At 55.6% G+C, this 6,593-nt stretch overlaps 1 long non-coding RNA gene across 1 annotated transcript; it reads right to left on the bottom strand.

Moving 5' to 3' along the window:
- Positions 1-4,613: 4,613 nt before the first annotated feature.
- Positions 4,614-6,424, bottom strand: LOC119051459 (uncharacterized). Its single transcript, XR_005082925.2, has 3 exons — positions 6,096-6,424; positions 5,585-5,758; positions 4,614-4,811 (listed from the first exon to the last, which is right to left on the bottom strand). It is a non-coding gene; the product is annotated as an uncharacterized LOC119051459 (long non-coding RNA).
- Between the last annotated feature and the right edge of the window lie 169 nt (positions 6,425-6,593).

Here is a 6,593-nt window from a genome sequence, read left to right on the forward strand (position 1 = left end):
TTTATTAATATCCTTTGAATCATAAAATGCGATTACAGTTTCCTTTCCTTGTGCTAACCCTGCCTTGTTTTAATCAGCATTGTAACACCTCACAGAACATCTTGGGAAATGTCCCAGCTTCTTTGCTGTTCGCAAGCAGTCTGATTGCATAGGAATCACCATATAAAATTCTCCTATAAAACTATCTAGGACTGGTGTTGTTTTAGGGGTAAATATAATCACTTATATTTCTCTAGAAAAGCATCCATTTCACCTAGGTCTTGGAGTGTATGGCACAGAGAAAGTGCACTTTTAGTTTTTCATATTCTCTGCTCTTGGAACGAAGTCCCTTGTCTTGTGTTCCCACCTTTATTCTTGATCAGACTCGCTAAACCTTTGTCTATTACTGCTGAAGGGGTTAGTTTATTTATTTCATTCATTAGTTTTCTCGGTTTTTATCTTTACTAACTCCCTCTTTCTTTAAATGTGTTTGTGTTGTTGCTTCTCCAGTACATTGAGTTGTAAACGTATGTCGCTGACCGTCAGGTTTTGTTCATAGTACACATAATTAAAGCTACTCATGCTGCCCCTCATTACCATAATGTCTATATCTCTCAGGTTTTAGTATTCATCGTTATTTGTTTCTAAATCATTTATCATTTCAACTGTGATGTCTTTAATACAACAGTTACTTAGAGAGGTGATTCCTGGTGATTTTGTTGTTGCTGTTAAGTGTATATATGTGAGAAATATTTCCAAATATACAGGAGAAAAGAATAAGAAAACTAAACCCAATCTATACCCATTCTATTCATCACCCTGATTAGACCTTAACATAATGCCATATTTGCTGTAGAGTTTTATCTCGAAATAAAATATTCAGTGCAGTTGAGGACCTCCTGTGTACCCCCCTGTGGTTGGCAAGGTTCTGCAGTGGTCTCCAAGACTCCTGGCCCCTGCCTGCATGCCCTGGATAACACCTCCCCTTGAGTGTGGGTGGGCCTGACCTAACCAGGCAAGTCCTTTGTAAAGAGGGTCTGTAGTTCAGAGACAGAAGTCAGAGAAGTTCAGAGCTGCAGCAAATGCTCTTTTGCCAGCCCAGCAAAAAAAAAAAAAAGCAAACACCTACACTGTGAGCTGCCTGGGGAGTGGTTCATGTGGCTAGGACTTGAGGACAGCCCCTAGGAGCTGACCCTTTGGCCAACTGCCAGTGAGAGAGAGAGAGAGAGAGAGAGAACACGAGCACTTCTTTGTCCCCTGGGATTGTATTAGCTTGGGTTTGGAATGAGCCTGATGCTTTTTCAAAATGACCAATCCGCTTCCCAGGTTTTTGTGGACTTTTTGATGGGGCCATCCCCTACTTACACTGACAAGCCTCTGTGGTCAAGCACCTCCCCTCGTGCCACCCCCAAAAATCCAATGGCGGGAGCAGTGCTATGATCCCCTGGGGTGGGAAGCTGTAGCTTCCAGATGAAGCAAACAAGCTCACGCCCCCAGTTTGCCAAACTCAATGTCTAGTTCTCTTTGCTCTCTTTCTTATTATTAATAACTAATTCACCGCCCACAGCAAAATTATGAACTACTCCTCTCAAATTTCCCACCTTGAATTGTCCTTCTTTTACACTGACTATATTGATTATTGTTCGTGATTATTCCTGAAATCTGGTTTTGTTTCTCTTTATCATATCCTATATTTTTGTCTCTAATCCCCCCATACGTACAATCTTTTATTAAATTGATGGAGTTTTCTTTTTCCTCCTTCTAGTTGTTAGGGAGTCACAAAGAAACTTCCATTATTTTTAAGTTGGTAGCCTTAAAATGTCAACACAACACACTAAACTCCCACAACATCGATTATGTTACTTGAACTCCATATCTGTTTTGCCCCTTATCTTCCTCTCTGAGGACCTCATCCAAGGTCAGCTCCACACCGATGCTTAGGAACCCAAGGCTGGGAGTCAGGGAGGCAAGCTTGTGGGTTTGGATCTCCTGTGTGGTCAGTCTGAGCTCTCTCTGGGATGGACAGTGTCCCGCTATCCCCAGGAAGTCCACTGCTCCAGGAATGAACTCTGAGAGGTGGCCTGGTGCTGTCTGGGGTCCCTGGGACCCTCTCCGAGACTCAGACTCTCTCCAGCCCTGGGGCCCCAGAAGCTCTCCCCTAACTCCACCTCCCCCAACACTCACTGGCCAAGCCCTGCTCTCAGACCCCCAGCTGGGAGCAGATGTGTCTGTACTGACTCACACCCACACACAGACGCACACGCCTGCACGCTTTCCTACACACACACACACACACACTACAGTGCGCGCTAGACCGAGAGTGCTGCTGTTGGAGCGTAAATGGGAGAGAGGCCCCTCCCACTGCACTCTGACCCTGAGGCTCACTTTCCCTCTGGGACAGCCACACATACGCATTACCTGGGTCTCGCCCCAAGAGAAAGAACTTGCCGCTCCGCTGTGAGGAATGCAGTGAGCCGACAGCCTCTAGGTGGCACCTTCAGGGTCCGCAGCCTTTGAGGGAGCCGAGGCCCTGCTCTTCCCAGACAGCCCACCACCGACTGACCTGACCGAGCACTGCAGGGCGGCCCAGACATCCGTGTGCTGAGGCTCTATCAGAGCTGCATCGGGTCTGAGGTTCCCCCTGCCTGATCCTGCTCTCTCCTCCTTCACTGTCCACAGGGTTCCCCTGACATGCAGTAACCTCCACAATCCTAACTCCACTGTAGCATCCGCTCACGGGGGGGGGGGACGCGCCTGAACTGACGCACCTCCCTCTCCCCACCCTCCCTCCAGCGCGCTAAGCCACGGCCTCAGGACCAAGGGAGGGCATGGGCCATTTCAGTCCCGGTCCTCGGCTTCATCTCCCCTTGGTCAAGTCAGGGCAGTTCTCCCTCCATTGCCTGCATGCCCATGAACTCTGTTTTCTTCCTAGGGGCACCACCAGAAGATGTCCACCCCCTCTGCTCCCTTCACCCAGCCTCAGGGCCCTGCTCAAGCAGTGCCCGAGTCCCCAGGAGGGTCAGCCCGTGACTGAGTCACCGTGACGTCCCCAGTGCCCACCAGGGGGCAGGCAGGGTAGGTGACAGCTCGTGAGGAACGAAGGAATGCTGTACACTGTGTGCTGGTACAGAGCGGGGAAGGGAACTTTCCTTCTGTAAATACCTGCCTTCCACCGCACCTTGGAACTGAGCTTGGACTTAAGATGTGGCTCCTCCCGGGAAGAGCTGGCCCCCAGAAAGGGGCAGCCTGGCGAAGTGGTAAGCAGTTCATCTCCCTGGAGCTGCCCGCCCCACTCAATGGGTGAAGACTTACAGAGGTGGGTCCCTTCAACTCAGAGGCCCAGGGAGGCCAGAGTTTGTCTGTACCCACACAGCCACACGATGGCTCTGGAAGGGGTGACTCCGCAGACCAGGTCCCTGCCTGGCCCTGGCCGTGCTGGCCAAGACCTCACTGTGGCCCCCAGCTGCCTTTCCCATGCCACGCCGTGACAGAACCTGGCCACCCCCGCCGAGTGCCTGAGCCCCAGCCATGAGCCGTGACTCAGAGAAGTGCGTGAAGGACTGGGGGTGGCAAGGGTGGCCCCCACTTCGGGGATGCGGCAGGCAGCCAGGAAGCCAGACAGGCTCCCAGTGAGTAACTGCAGATCCTTTCCCACCTTGCTTGTCGTGCCTCTCCTCACGGCACGGGGGATGGCAAGTGACTCTGCCTCTCTCTCTTTCCCTCCACCTCTCTACCCCTGTGATTCTGGGATCGGAATCCGGAAGCAGGGTGGGGGTTGGGCCAGAGACTAGATAAAGGTTCCGGGGACCCAGGAGGAGAGACCCCAGAACAGAATATCGGTGGGAGGAATCCATGCAAGTGGTCATGGGGAAGAGAGAGCAGGGGTGGCTGTGGCCCCCTCCGCAAGCCAAAGGGACAGGGTGGGGGCATATGGAACAGAGACCCCAGGACTGGGTAGCCTGCTTCCCCACCCCCTGGTTCCGATATCCCTCCCCCACCCAGAAGCCTTCCCAGCTCATCTGACAGGTGAAAGATGGCTTGTCCTCACCAGACCCCTCAGGGCTCCTCAGCGCGGGCCATGGCTGACCCACCCCAGTGCCTCAGAACACAGCACTGGACATTCAGCAACAATTGGTTGAAATATGGTCCATTTTAGCCTTGGGTTTGTTTGCTTTTGTGGTTTTCTTTTTTCTCTAGCTTCTGGATTATTTTGTGCTTTTTGATAGGTACGGAAGGGTGGGTCCCCCAGGAGAACAATTCTGACAGAACAGAGAAGTAATTTTTGTCACAAAGGATCTGCAAGGAAACTATTCTCCCCTCTGTCTCCACTTCCCTCCTGGGAGCCGGGGACTGGGTGAGTATCCTGAGGCCCAGCCGGTCGCTCCTGCTGCCTGCAGCCTGAGCCCCCACGGCCCTGAGCCCAGAGGAGGTTTCTTGTAGACCACCCTCCAGAAAAAGAGGAGAGAGGCAGCCCATCCCCCGCTGGAGGCTTTAAGATTTCCCACCCCTCCCCAGAAGGTCAGGTGCCAAACGGGGGTCTGGCTCCCTGCTCTCCCCCAATCCTCACCCCTCACCACTCCAGTACCCAGATCCCTGCCCTCGGAGAGTGAGTGCAGAACCTCACCAGCCCAGCGGGGACAAGCACTAGCGGTGGGATTTCAGCCTTCTGCAGCTGGCTAGGTTGTGTGTGTGTGGAGGGAGAGTGGGCAGGGTTTATGAGAGCCAGAGCCCCTGGATCTGTCACTCATCCTGGAGTCTGAGGACACTGTGCCAGCCGAGACAACTCCCCAGACGAAGGACACGATGCCACTGTCCTGCTGGAGAATGGAGGCCTGAAAAGAGGGACACAGAGGGAGGCTGTTGGGGACACAAGGGGAAGCAAGGACTCCTGGCTTCTGAGCCTAACCCGGCCCCCAGAAGTGGGGATGGCTGAGCACGTGGCTGGTGATTTTCCAAACACTTCCTCCAGGGAGGGGCTGGGTCCAAACCTCAGAATGGCCAGGGCAAAGGCATCTCCCAGTTTTCCCCTGTCTGGGGAAGGGCCTAAGCCAGACTCATTCATTCTATCTGGAAGGAGGTGGCAACTGTGGGAGGTACCATAGCTCCCCAGGTCTTCCTCCAACAAGAGGTGCCCCGGTCTTACCCATCTTTGTGCCCCGGGCAGAGCAGAGTCTACACAAAGAAGGAGAGGTGGGAGCGAGGGTAGGAAGGAGGCATGGGTAGGGAGGAGGGAGAGAGGCAGGGAAGGGAGGGAGAGAGGCAGGGAAGGGAGGGAGAGCAGGAAGCCCAAAATCGAGAAGGGCTGGGCCCTCATCCTGCCCCAGCTTTTCCCTGACTCCCTAACTCCATTCTGGAAAGTCAGTGGTCTGAGCTTCCCGAGCCACAGGCAGCGAAGCCTGGGTGGGTCCGCAGGGAACTCCCACACACGTGCTGGTCAGCCAGCGCCTAAACAGCCGCACATCCCTCAAAGCGCAGGGGCCGGGCGGCTCTCTCCGTCTCTCCACTAACCCCGCCCTGCATCTGTCTCTCATATTTATAATACACCCGCTCCTGCCGCTACAGCCGTCGCCATCTCGAGCCCTCAAAAAGAAGGCAAAGCAGTCACCTGCGCCCGGTCCACAAGATGCGCTCTAGACACGAATAAACTGAGCTCTGTGGCAGCGCGCTGGAGGCAGGCTGGCCCGGTGTCACTCAGTGGCCGCCCGCCGAGTCTTGGAAACCAGACACCAGAGGCGAGAGGCCCGGGTCCGCATCTTTCTCTGGACCTCAGTTTCCCGGGCTGTAAAATAGGTCGGGCAGGAGGAGGACAAGGTCCCTGGTGTTAGATCGGCTGCGCAGAGTCAGAGCCGGCGCGCAGGGAACCGACCTTCCCTCCCCGCGTGGAGGCGCTGGAACTTAGGCCCAGCCTCGCTCAGGAGGTGCCCCGGCCGAAATGCGCGAGGGCGCGGACGCACTGTATCGGCTGGAGCGGGTCAGCCGGTGCCTAGTGCGCCCTTCCAGGTCGCCTGGGCCCTGGGAGGTACAGAGGAACCCAGAGTCGGGCCTCACTCGCTCCTTTGCTTGCCTTCGCGGGGCCTGTCCCGCGCGAGGGATGAACAAACAACGCGCCCACTTACTCCGAATCTTGCAGCCCAGGACCCTACACGCAGGCCCGGCAGCCGGCAACCTGGGGGATAAGAGTCCTGTCCTGTATCGTGGTCCAGCCCGCCCGCACCAGCCCTCCGAGGGGCTAAGTGGGAAACGGGGAAGCTGGCCGAGGGGACTCCGGTGGCTGGGAAGGTGGACTGGCAAAGCGCCCTGGGGCGGGGCTGGGGGGCGAACCGGACGGAACTTGGCAGCCCGGCGCCTGGAAATCTGGTGAGCCAATCGGAGATGAATGAGGACTATTAGGGTCTCGAGACTCCCGGGATGCAGTCGCGGAGGCGAAGGGCTGTCAATGCCCGGACACTCGGGACTGACGTAGGGGTTGGGAGGAGGGAACCCAGGGACACCCGACTCGCGGGGTGCCCCCAGCCCCGCCCACACCTGCGCCGAAGTCCCGCCTCTGCCGGTCCATTGGCTGGACCCGCCGCCCTTCAGCCGAGCCCCCGGGTCCCGCCCCCAGCCCCGTTGGG

This window comes from Artibeus jamaicensis, unplaced genomic scaffold (genome assembly GCF_021234435.1).
Source record: "Artibeus jamaicensis isolate MK-2021 breed Jamaican fruit bat unplaced genomic scaffold, CSHL_Jam_final contig_519, whole genome shotgun sequence".
Lineage (NCBI taxonomy): Eukaryota > Metazoa > Chordata > Mammalia > Chiroptera > Phyllostomidae > Artibeus > Artibeus jamaicensis.